Source organism: Dipodomys spectabilis, unplaced genomic scaffold (genome assembly GCF_019054845.1).
Source record: "Dipodomys spectabilis isolate Male_0828 unplaced genomic scaffold, ASM1905484v1 ptg000196l, whole genome shotgun sequence".
NCBI lineage: Eukaryota > Metazoa > Chordata > Mammalia > Rodentia > Heteromyidae > Dipodomys > Dipodomys spectabilis.
This window is the reverse complement of record NW_024870873.1, coordinates 34453-47271: the sequence shown is the minus strand read 5'-3', so window position 1 is coordinate 47271 and position 12819 is coordinate 34453. Positions and strand designations below refer to the sequence as shown.

The 12819-nt window shown below is 40.2% G+C and overlaps 1 non-coding gene across 1 annotated transcript; it reads left to right on the top strand.

The window, feature by feature from the left end:
• The first annotated feature begins 12333 nt into the window (after positions 1-12333).
• LOC122121735 lies at positions 12334-12497 on the top strand. The gene has a single exon (XR_006150032.1). It is a non-coding gene; the product is annotated as a U1 spliceosomal RNA (small nuclear RNA).
• The last annotated feature ends 322 nt before the right edge of the window (positions 12498-12819 follow it).

The window sequence follows — 12819 nt, the reverse complement described above, 5'->3', positions numbered from 1 at the left end:
TTTGTTTTTCATTTCAAAGCTAGCAGGCTCTACTACTTGAGCCTCAGCTCAACTTCCGCCTCTATTTTTCTTTTAGTGGTTAATAGTAGATAAGAGTCCCATGGGAACCAAGGCACTACACAGTATCCTAAAATCTAAGGATTACAGTTTAAAGCCAGCCTGGGCTAGAAAGTCCATCAGTCTCATCTCCAATTAAGCACATGATACAGGAAGTAGTATTTTTAAACTTGAGTAAAAACCCTCAAGTTCAAGCCCATGTCTAGAACACTCAAAAAGAAGTTAGTTGGACTTTCCTGCCCAGGCTGGATTCGAACTGTGATCTTTACATTTCAGCTTGGATTAAAGATATGAGTCTATATTATAAAAAACTAATTGGCTCTTTTCTTTTTCACATACATTTATTTATTTGTTGGTTCTCTGTCTTGTTTTTAGGGCCTCACCAATCTTGCTGAAAGATAGAATGCTCTAAAACTTTAGTAACATTTGCAATTTGGTTCATTTTTTGGTTTTGGTGGTTAGTAGGAGGTAAATATAGACACTCCCACAAGGTCCTGACTTATACTGATTGCGATTCATTGTCAGGGGACAAGGAAAGTTCATGAGACTCTTATCTCAAATTAACCTCCAAAACATTGGAAATGGTCAAGTAAAAACTTGTAGATCATATCCCAGAAAGGAACACACACACAGTCACACACACACACACACACACACACACACACAATGGGCTTTTTACACACACACACACACACACACACACACACACACACAAAATGGGCTTTCCTGTCCTGGCTGCCTTGGAATAGTAACGCTCGATTTCAGTGTTTTGAGTAGCTAGAATTTCAAATGTGAGCCACCAGTTTCTTGTTAATTTTTATCATTTTTAAGACTCTTTCTGCTCTCTTGCACTTTTTAAAAAAATTTATTTTGTGGTTGTCTTAGTGCTAGATCTATTTTTCACTTACATTTTTTAAAACTTTTTTTCTTAGCTTTTTCTTAGCTTTTTTTATGTTCAAGGTTGCTGCTCTACCACTTCAGCCACAGTTCCACTTCTTTTTGCTGATTAGTTGGGAATAGGAGGCTCATTGACTTTCCTGCCCAGGCTGGCTGTGAACCACAGTCCTCAGATTTGAGGATACTGTGTAGTGCCCTTGGTTTCCTGTGAGACACTTCTGTCCTATTTACTACCAAAAGATAAAGAGAGTGGGGCTGAAGTTGATCTGTGGTTCAAATAAGAGAGCCTGCTAGCTTTGAATTAAAAAAAAATACTTGGAAGTCTAATTGTGGTACTAATTGTACACTATTCAAACAAAACAAAACGAAAAAAAACAAAAACAACTTATGTGCAGTGACCAGGTAATAAGGATTCCTAACTGATAACCTGAACTCATTTCCCAAAGCCTTTTTTAGACATATATGGTCATTTGTGTCAGCTGAGGAGAGATTAAAGAACAAGGCTTTACAGGCCAGTTACTCAGGACTTGGAAATCAGGATCCAATGGCAAAGCTTTTCAGAAAATGACTAAAAACTCATTCTTCACAATTCCAAATGGTTCTTCCCTCTGTGCAAGGGAAAGAGGGATGAGAAGGAAGAAATATGGGAACTAAGAAACCTCAAACAAGTTATGTTAACTTTATTAGATAAAGTAAAACATAGGTGTACGGTGTGCAATCCAGAAAAGGACATGTCACCTCTGTGTGGATCCCAATTAATTTAGTTAATCGATGGTAAAGAGTAAAATCCATTATTGTATTTATACAAAGGAGGTACATGGCAGGCAAGTCAGTTCACTAACCTCAAGGATTTTGAACATAAAGGAGTGAAAGTGTTTGACTCTGTTTGGGCAACAGGAAGGAACAGAGCTGAGGAGGACTGAGATGTGCAGACATTCCCCAAGAAAGATCTCACTGACATCAAGTCTTCAGATGCATGCTGGTTGCCAGTGGCTTATGCCTGTAATCCTACTCAGAAGGCTTAAATCTGAGGATTGTGGTTTGAAGCCATCTGGGATAAGAAAGTTTGTAAGTCTTTTATGTTTTACAACTCAAGAATATTCATATTTGTTGCTAATTGCAACCCAAGGCAGTGCAATAGGATACCAAGCTGAAGAAAATTAGAAAATAGACAGGTATAGAGAAAAAGAAAAAAAAATCAATGAGGACCCAGGGTCCCAAGGCTTACTGGCTCCTGGGCCCCAGGTCACACAAGCAATCATATTTATTTGAATTCACACTGGGAAGGTTACCATGGATACATGCAAAAATGAAGCTTCTATATTGCAATCAGAGCCACCACAATGAGTGAGAAACACTGGTTCCCTTTTTGTTTTGAGAAAGGAGAATGCAACCTAGAGAAAATCCAGACATTTGATCTATTTTATCTAGCTTCCTAGGTTAAATTGTCAATTCTTTTACCTCCCAGGCTTCAAGGCCTTTAAAGCACTATGGAAGGGGGCAATAGCTTAACCCTCTCCAGAGGTATGCTTTTTTTTTTTTTAATTGTGAAAATACCATACAGAGGAGTTACAATTACATTGGCAAGATAGTGAGTACATTTCTTATCAAGCATTCTTGCCTCCTCCTTTGTTTCCCCTTACCATCCCTTCCCCTCTCAACCCCCCTTCCCTTCCCCTACCCCCCACCGAAGTTGTAAAGTTTGTTTTTCAACATAACATCTTATACATTTCATTGTTGTAATGGGGTCACCTGTAACCCTATTTATATATTTATTTATTTTTTGATTTTTTTATTGTGAAAATACCATACAGAGGAGTTACAATTGCATGGGCAAGATAATGAGTACATTTCTTATCAAGCATTGTTGCCTCCTCCTTTGTTTTCCCTTCCTATCCCTTCCCATCTCCCATCCCTCCCTCCATTCCTCCCCCCACCCCTCCCTCCCGCTCTTCCTACCCCCCCTCCAAAGTTGTAAAGTTCGCTTTTCGACATAACGTGTTGTACATCTCATTGTTGCAATGGATCCACCAGTATCCCTATTTAAACAATTTGTTTTTCTTCCCTTCCTTTCCACAAATTATACCAACATCAAATACAGTGAAAGCAGGGCTAATACCATGGGGGAGGTACATACAAAGCAACAAAGAAATCATTTTATAAATATGTTGGAGGGGCTGGGAAGGTGGCTCAGTGGTAGAGCGCTTGCCTTGCATGCATGAGGCCCTGGGTTCGATTCCTCAGCAGCACGTAAGCAAAAAGAAAAAAAGCCGGAAGTGGTGCTGTGGCTCAAGTGGTAGAGCGCTAGCCTTGAGCTGAAGAGCTGAGGGAAAGCGCCCAGGCCCAGAGTTCAGGCCCCACGACCAGATCCAAAAATAAATAAATAAATAAATAAATAAATATGTTGGAAACAATCTCAAGAAAGAAAGAAAAAAAACATTTGAATCCTTATCTTGGGATTCATTTCACCTAACATCAACTTGTCTGACAGTTTCTGTTTGTCTCAGACATATACTAGTTGTTTCAAATAAGGGAAACCATGGGACCTATATTTCTTTGGGCATGGCTTACTTCACAGAGCTGTGTTTTAACCTTTCCATGGTCAGCTCTCAGCTTTCTGAGTACTATTGAGGTGGTGTTCCAACCTCTCAAACCTTTTCCAGGTTCAACAGCTCAGCTTGAGTCTCCTACACCTATTAATATTAATAGTATGGATTAAAAACAGTAAAAAGAGAAAAATAACCTTATACATTTAAACAGAAATAACTGACTGCATTCATTTATCCAGGACAAAAAATTTAGCACTGCTGTTTAAGTCACTAATAACACTTTTTTTTAGATATACTTTCATGGCTTTCATAAAACTTCCTATATAGTCCTTAGAGTGTCTTTTTACCTCCCATTTTTATTTATTGCATTTGCATAGTAGTATATCATCCTTAAAATCATATCACCTCATAATTAAAGTTTATCTTGTAAGTAAATACTTGTGAGACTCCAATAAAATATCAAAAAAGCTGAAAGTGGAGCTGTGGCTTAAGAGCTATAGTACAAGCCTTGAGCAAAAAAGGCTCAGAAGTTGAATCCCTAGTGTCCACACATACACCTCCCCCCACCCCAGACTCCACACACAATCAGATGATAATGTCTATGAAGTTCTTCCTTAGGATGATCTTGGTGATGTCAGCAACTGTATCAAGTTTCTGCGGCGAACGCCTTCTCGGCCAGTGAGGAAGAACGACCACCACACCAGGAGTCTTCTCAGATCACACTTTATTGGAGAGCCTTTTAGTTGAAGGGAGAGCTTGAGCGCGAGCAAGGAAATGCAGCCGCTTATATAGGGTTTGGAACACGGGTCGCTTCAGGATTGGCTGTCCGCCTTCCACCGTCACCAGGTGCCACGGGATTGGCTCAGGATTCATAATGATGGCGCATGCGCACAGCTGGGGACTCGCAGCCCCGCCAAGCACTTGCCTAATATGGAGTTGTTTACTTCTAGGCTGAAAGGAAGCGGGCGCCATCTTGTAATGGCGTTTGTCCCGGCTCCCTGCAAGTTTCTATCTCTCTTCCATGCATTTGTGGTAGTAGACAGCAGAGTCGCTGTAGTATAACACTTGTCTAAGACCTGGCATTAGCAAAGGCTATCATGTAACATATCCAACATAATGTCCAGCTCTCTTGATGGGACCCATGTACTCTTCAACTCGCTTTCCCATCCTCTGTGCCACCTGCTGCAATGATTCACTATCCACACCAAATAAGCTTTCATAACCTTTCCCTAATTATCTGAATACTGGATGCCAGAGATGTCACGGAGACGCTCTGTGGCTATTCCCCTCCCCTGACAGTCCATTTTACCTCCTATGCTCTCCTCACAGATGTGGGCAATGGTCTCTGAGAGACTTTGTGTCTCATCTTGGAGAGATTTAGTTTCATTGTATCCATAAGCTTTGGGAAATCATGCAGTGAAGGGTCCAGGTTAGGAACATAGCTCCTCCTTCTGGAGGTTTTCCTGTATGTTCTCTTGGCCATTGAACAGAAGTGGGGACTCTGAAAGGGAACTTATATGGTGTTCTCTGTCTGTCTTGGTCCATATAACATAGAACCACTTTCCCATCCCTTTAATGATTTAGACATGTTCCATGTGATTTGTGCTGCACTGCTCTCAATGTAGTAACAATGTAGAGGACACAACTGGATGTTGTGTGGTAGCTGTCCATACTTGGGCATGAGTCCCCTTCCAGGCAAGGCCCATAACTCCATGCTGGGAAAGTGAGAGGAAGATTAGCTGGCTTATATCTGTGTAGTCTGAATGACCCCAGGAGGCATTGAGGCCTCCTCTTCATGTCCATGGCCCCTCAGCATATTGATAAAGAATGACACACCATGCCCAATCATCACCAAAATGCTCACCTGGTCCTGGGCATTATCACCACTGTCTCACCCACTTCTAGCAAATTCCCTTTTTCAAGGCATTGCCAATCCTCCTCCTTGCATTCTCAGTTAAAATACTGCTGTCCATGAGTAAAGAGCAGAAGACAAGGAAGCAGGTACCCTAGGGAAAGTAAATACTGGACCTCTTCCATGGTGAGAAGATAATGCAACCTGCAACTATAGAAAAGCGAAGGAGTTAAGATGGTTGTGCACATAGTTTGTGCAGAAAAAATGCCAGACCCAGTATGCCCTGTTCAGAGTTTCAGTCCATAATCGTTTCTAACAAAGACATCTCAGGTACAGATAAACCAAGTTCATAGTGTCTTTCCTTCTTTTATTCTGTGCCTTTCTGGGGCTTGCAATCAGGAAATGGATACTATCCCTGTAGTTTATGTTTTTTCCCTCAAGACTACTGCTTTACCACTGGAGCCACAACTCTACTTCGAGATTTTTTTTGTACATAATTGGAGATAAAAGTCGTATAGGCTTTCCTACCCAAGTTGGCTTCAATCACTGATCCTCAGCCTCATGAATAGCTAGGATTACAGGCTTGGCACTGAGCCTGGAAGCAATACTCTTCCTTTTTTATTTCCTTTTCTTTATTTTTTTGTCAGTTATGGGCCTGAATTCTGGGCTTGGGAACTGTCCCTCATCTCTTCAGATCAAGGCTAGTGCTCTACCACTTGAGCCACAGCGTGCCTTCCAGCTTTCTTTCTACTTATATGGTACTAAGGAATTGAATTCAGGGCCTCATGAATGCAAGGCAAGCACTCTACCATTGAGCCACCTTCCCAGCCTCATCTTTCCTTTTCTTAAAAAAATATTATTAGGAATATGATGTTCAGAGGGGTAACAGTTAAGTCAATTAAATTAAACAGTTGTCAGGTAATGAATACATTTTTTGGGGACAATTACACCCCTTCCCTTGCTCTCAGTTTATCCCTCCCACTGTGGCTTTGCTGCCCAGGGTGACTTTGAACCACAATCCTCAGACATCAGTCTGCTGATGAGCTAGGATTAGAGGCTTGAGCTTTAAAGTCAGGATGACTGTTCTGAAGGTTGTTCTATATTGCCTATGGGCTGTGGGCCTGAATGGACTTAGGCAGTGAATGCCAGGCAGGTCTGTCATCCGGAAGCATGTGTCCTACTTAAGCCTGACTGGTTCTCAGAACAGATAGGTGATGCTTTCAGAGCAAGAACCAGTGTGTACTAGCTCAACAGAAGTCCTCACTGTATTTATCTCATTCAACAACTACTGGGTTGCTTATATTATCAACACTTTTTCTTTCTTAAGAACATTTGTATTGTAAGATTGCAGTAACTACAGATTTGTAATGGCCTAGGAATATACATAACTGCTCCAAATCATGTTTTATTTATCTTAAAGTAGTTCTTGAATAATACTCTTTATTAGTAATGATATTATTAATATAAGTATTAAAGTTCTTCGAACATGTTTCTCTTATTAGATGAATCTTTACAGTGACATTGAAAGCATCTTCTGGAGCAGCAATGGAAAAGATACTTGGTGAATACTAAAAATGAGGGATGAGAAGTGTGAAAAACAGAACTAAGAGACTTACAAGTGTGACTGGGAAACATCTTCCACAGAGCAGAATCCCAGACTTTTGAAGGTATGTCAGTGTGAGAATAGGTCTTCAACCAGTTCACGTGACCACATGGGTGAGTCTCAATGTTGCCACATAGATATTATTTTGATTCCTATATGAAAGACTCATGTCCGATGGGCTTTCACAATGCCAGATTTATGAAAGTTTCCTGTCTTCTTTCCTTCAATATTACTTCACACTTTACTATTGAGTGCATTTTTTCTTTTAAAACATGAAAACTCAACACCATCTTTTGGACTGAGGTGTTTCTTGTCTCCCTAAAAATAGCTCTGTTATTTAAGAGGCTTCCTGACAGGTTCCAGTGCCTCACTTCTTTAATACTAGCTATTCATGAGGCTGGGATTTGAAGATCACAGTTGAAGCCTGCCATGGTAAGGAAGTCCATCAGAATTTCATCTCCAATCAATTACCAAAAAAGTCAGAAGTGGAGCTGTGAATGAAGTGGTAGAGCAGCAAAAAAAGGCATAAGGGCAGGCTGCACTCAGCCTCAGCCTGAGCCCCAGCCCAGCCTTCAGGCACACACACACACACACACACACACATGTGTCTTCCTGCCAGGCTTGTCCATGGGGTCCCATGAAATTGTTGGAGACCTCTCTTCAAATGGACTCACCCTTGTATTCATGCCATTAATGTGGAAATTGACTCTCAGTCACCTATAGATCTATTGGTTCAGATTGTGTATTCTGCATCCCATTTCCTCTGCTTGTTTTCTGAGGTGAGTCTTGTAGTTCAATACAGCTGTTCATATACTTCAAGAGGCTGCTTATGGTCTCAGGGCCTTCATTCACACTCCAAATGGAAAAATAACATATAACCTGAGACCCTCTGCTTACTTTGAGGATCATCTATCCAGGCAAGGGCAGCTCCCTATGAATGGCATTCTGGAAGCCAAGCTCAGGGTGTTCAAAACAGACAGAAGTGAGGTGTGGAGGGCTTGAGTTGTTCTGAGGAAAAGCAGAGAATGGAGGAAGACAGAGAAACTGGGAAAAGACAATCTACCTTCCCATGTTTCCTTGCAGTTCCTGATCCACAGTATAACCTTTGCTAATTGTTCTGCTGTGTGTGTGTGTGTGTGTGTGTGTGTGTGTGTGTTTGTTTGTATGTCTCCGTGAATGTTTGCATGTGCACAGTAGTTCTGGGCCTTGAATTCAAGGGCTGGGCACTGGGAAGTCAGGATGAATGTGAGCAAGTATATCATATGCGTGTGTGGAAGTAACTCCATCAAACCTCTCAGTGTGTGCAACTAGTATATACTAATGAAAGTGAAAAAATGATTAAGCAATGCTTAAACTCCTTCCTAAGCTATTTAGAGATAACTTCAAAAAGTATGAGAAAGCATTGTTGGTAGGGGATATGAAAACAACTGTAGTTAAAACTATGGGATTATTCAAGCCAGGTGCTGGTGGCTCATACTTGTACTCCTAGATACTCAGGAAGCTGAGAACTAAGGATCATTATTTGAAACCTGCCTAGGCTGGAAAGTTATGACACTTTATATAAGATATACTACTCGAAGTGGTGCTTTGGGGCTTAAGCCGTAGAGTGCCCTAAGTTCAAACCACAGGACTGCCAGAAAAAAAAAAGAAATAGTCCAAACTTAAGATGTCTAGGGAGTTTTAGACTAAATGTCTTATAAAAACAAATCACTATATCTTGGGGTTCATTTGTTGTTGTTGTTTTAGGTTTATTATGTAAGTGTTTGGTTTCATTTGTATATTCTTCCCCCTGTGGTATATCCCCTTTTGTCACTGTACTTGATTTTGATACCCTGCATCTTGTATATACATTTTTCTAATTTGGGGAGGGGAAGGGAAATAACAAAATGCTAAAACAAGGACACAGGATGACCCGTTGCAACAATGATATCCATAAGACCGTATGTTGGAAATGAACTTTACAGTTTCGGGTGGGGAGAGGAGGAGTGCAGGAGGTGAGGGAGGTAAGGGATAGTGGAAGAAAAACAAGGGAAGGGGTAACAATGCTTGACCAGAAATGTACTCATTGCCTTATTTACGTAACTCTAACCCCTCTATAGACTCTTTACAATAAAATAAAATTTAAAAAATGAAAAATAACTAGTTACAGCTAAAGTAGGAAAGGAAAAAAAAACTTTTACCCACTGGCTTGTGGGAACAGTAACTAGAAATACACAGTCAATACAAATAAATTGCAATCCCTCTACAGATTCATGCTCATGGCTACTTCACCTTCTTTGTCCCCAGGGGAAAGTCAGGAGAAATCAATACAAGCTTCCTATCCTATGACAGTCTACTCAATACCTGTACCAAGGTTGTCATCTGTAGGACATCAGATGGAAAAAGTCAACATTCCTTCCAAAAGGGTCTCAAATGAGCCTTATAAACCATAGCCTCCTACTGTCCTGATTTAAATCTTATTTCCCTTCTCAAGCTACAAATACATATAAACTTGTGGAGGGCTCTAGAGAGATGGACAAAGACTTATAAAACATATACTATGTTTCACACCAGTAGAAAACTAAAACTAGATCCTTATATAGCACCCTGCAACAGAATCAACTCCAAATGGATCAAAGACCTTGGAGTCAAAGCAGATACCCTGAAAACATTACAGGAAGGAAGAGGAGAACCTCTAGGTCTCCTTGGCACATGCTGAAAGTTTCTTAATAAAGACCCAGAAACACATCAAATCATAGAAAGGTTGGACAAATGGGATTGCATGAAACTGCAGAGCTTCTACATGGCAAAGGACATAGCTAGCAAGATCAATAGAAAGCCCAAGTATTGGGAGAAGATCTTCACTAGCCATACAATGGACAAGGGTCTCATATCTAAAATATATTCAGAACTCAAAAAATTAATTTCCCCAAAAACAAATCCTCAAAGAAACAACTGCCCTATAAATAAGTAGGCTAAAGACTTAAAGAGAAAGGTCTCTGAAGAGGAAATAGGAATGACCAATAGACACATGAAGAAACCCTCAACTTCTCTAGCCATAAAAGAAATGAAAATCAAGACAATGTTGAGATTCCACCTCACCCCAGTTAGAATGGCTATAATCAAGAACTCTAATAATAACAGATGATGGAGGGGATGTGGTCAAAAAGGAACCTTACTGCATTGTTGGTGGGGGTTCATCCACTTTGGAAAGCAGTATGGATATTCTTCAAAAGACTCCACATAGAGCTTCCCTATGACCCAGCAATCCCACTTTTGACCATTTACCCAAATGATCACAAACAAGGCTATATTAAAGCTACCAGCACAACTGTTTATTGCAGCATTATTTACCATAGCTAGGATATGGAACCAACCCAAATGTCCCTCAGTAGATAAATGGATCAAGAAAATGTGACATATATATGTATATATACATATACATGTATACACACACACACACACACACACACACACACACACACACACACACACACACACACACACACATATACACAATGGAATTCTATGCCTCCATTAGAATTACATCACCCCACTTGTTAGGAAATAGAAAGACTTGGAAAAAATTATATTAAGTGAAGTAGGCCAGGCCCCCCCAAAACGTAGGTCTTATACTTTCCCTTTTTTTCAATAACTAGTATATGTCTAGGACAAGAAGAAAAAATCAAAAGCTATGTACATATGACCATATAAGATGATGTTAAGTGAAATAAACCTCAAGACAGTAACTCAAGTGCTTTTTTCTTCCTTGCTATTGTTTTTAATATATTTATAATGTACTATGTGATTTTTTTTGTTTCTCTGGTATGTTCTTCCTCCAGGGTATTACTCTGTTTTCACTGTATTTGTTTCTGGTGACCTGCATCTTATATGTACATAACAAGATGCTTAAATAAGGATACAGTTTAACCCATTGTAACAATGAGATGTACAAAACACTATGTTGAAAACAAACTTTACAACATTTGTCGGGGATGGGAGGTGTTGGGAAGGTGGGGAGGGAAGGGATGTTTGGGGAAAAAGAAAGGAGGAGGTGACAATGCTCACTAGGAAATGTGCCCACTACTTTACTCATGTAACTGTAAACCTTCTGTACAATATTTTTACACTAAAAATATTTTAAAAACAGCTTAAAGAATATATACTATGTTTCAATAAATTGAATGAGGATTCATAAAAGGCATGTTTTGAATTTTATTTTTAAAATAAAATGAGGGCTGGGAAGGTTGCTTAGGGGTAGAGTGATTGTCTTGCATGCATAAGGCCCTGAGTTCCATTACTCATCACCACATAAGTCGGAAAAAGCCAGAAGTGGTGCTGTGGCTCAAATGGTAAAGCACTATCCTTCATCTAAAGAGCTGAGGGACAGTGACCAGGCCCAGATTTCAGAGTTCAGGCCCCATGACTGACAAAATGAAAGAGAGAAAGGAAGGAAGGAAGGAAGGAAGGAAGGAAGGAAGGAAGGAAGGAAGGAAGGAGAGTAGGAAGGAAGGAAGGAGGGTAGGAAGGAAGGAAGGAAGGAAGGAAGGAAGGAAGGAAGGAAGGAAGGGAGGGAGGGAGGAAGAAAGTTGAGATAGTGTCCAGGGCCAAAGTTCAAGCCCTGAAAAAGTACCCCCTCACCAAACACAAAATCATACACAGGGCTGGGATTCAGCTTAGCAGCTTACCATGCATGAGTTTTGATCCCTAAAACAAGGAGAGGGAGGGATTGGGTGAGGGAAGAGAGAGGGAGGGAGAAAAGGATAGGGAGAAATAACAGCATATAGAAAAGAGGGTAGCTCTGCATAATGATATTCACTAGGGTACATGGTCAGGCAAACATTTTCTGTAAAGGAACAGAGTAAGTACATCCAGGCCTTGGGAGTCACATGATATGCCGTAACTATTCCATTCTTCTGTGGCAGTGTGACAGGGGACACAGATAAAATGAATGCATTAAAACTTTACTAACATTCACTGAAACTTGAATTCTATTTTTATTTGAAATATGGCTAGTGTAACTGTGTGTCTGAATTTTTAATTTTATGTAATTTTGCTTACTGTAAGTATTGTCACTTACAGCGTTGTGGCTAGCTACTCAACTGAGTAGAACAAGTCTGGCCTCTGATGAAGTCTTAGAGCACCTCCAAAGTAATCCAGGAATACAAGCCATGGAAGTCACTCAGCTTTTTGGTAGTCACAGTAAGAAACAGTAAAATAAGAAAATAAATAAAACCTTCAATTAAAAACACCAAAGGAGCTTTAATAAAAATTCAGCAAAATTTCTCTAGTATTTAAAGCTTAATCCTCAGATTTCAGCATTCTGAGTAGCTAGGATTACAAATGTGAACTACTCTCACATGTTTGTTAGTTTTTTAAATACCAAGTCAGCCTTGTTACTTACCTGGCAGGGGAGATACTATGATCACGAAGGTGGTTTTCCCAGGGCCAGGCTTATCTATTGCACTCCAGATTTGCTGACCCCTGAGATTTCCCCAAATGTGGGAAATTCGACTGCATAATTTGTGGTAGTGGGGGACTGTGTTAGTTCTCTCCACTGGATGGATAGATAGATAGATAGATAGATAGATAGATAGATAGATAGATAGATAGATAGATAGATAGATAGATAGATAGATAGATAGTATTGTATTTTATATTGGCCTCATCTGCTTTCCTGCACTCAGCAGTCACTTGGTCCTAAGGAGTACTGTAAAGGATGAGGTACCTCTAGGCCTACTTTGTAGTTGCTAGGAACTACAAGGAGTAGAGAAATCAGCTTGAACTCACCATGAGAAAATAAATGAGGAAGTTGGGTGCAGGTGGCTTACACATGTAATCCTAACTACTCAAGAGGCTGAGATCTGAGGATTGCAGTTCAA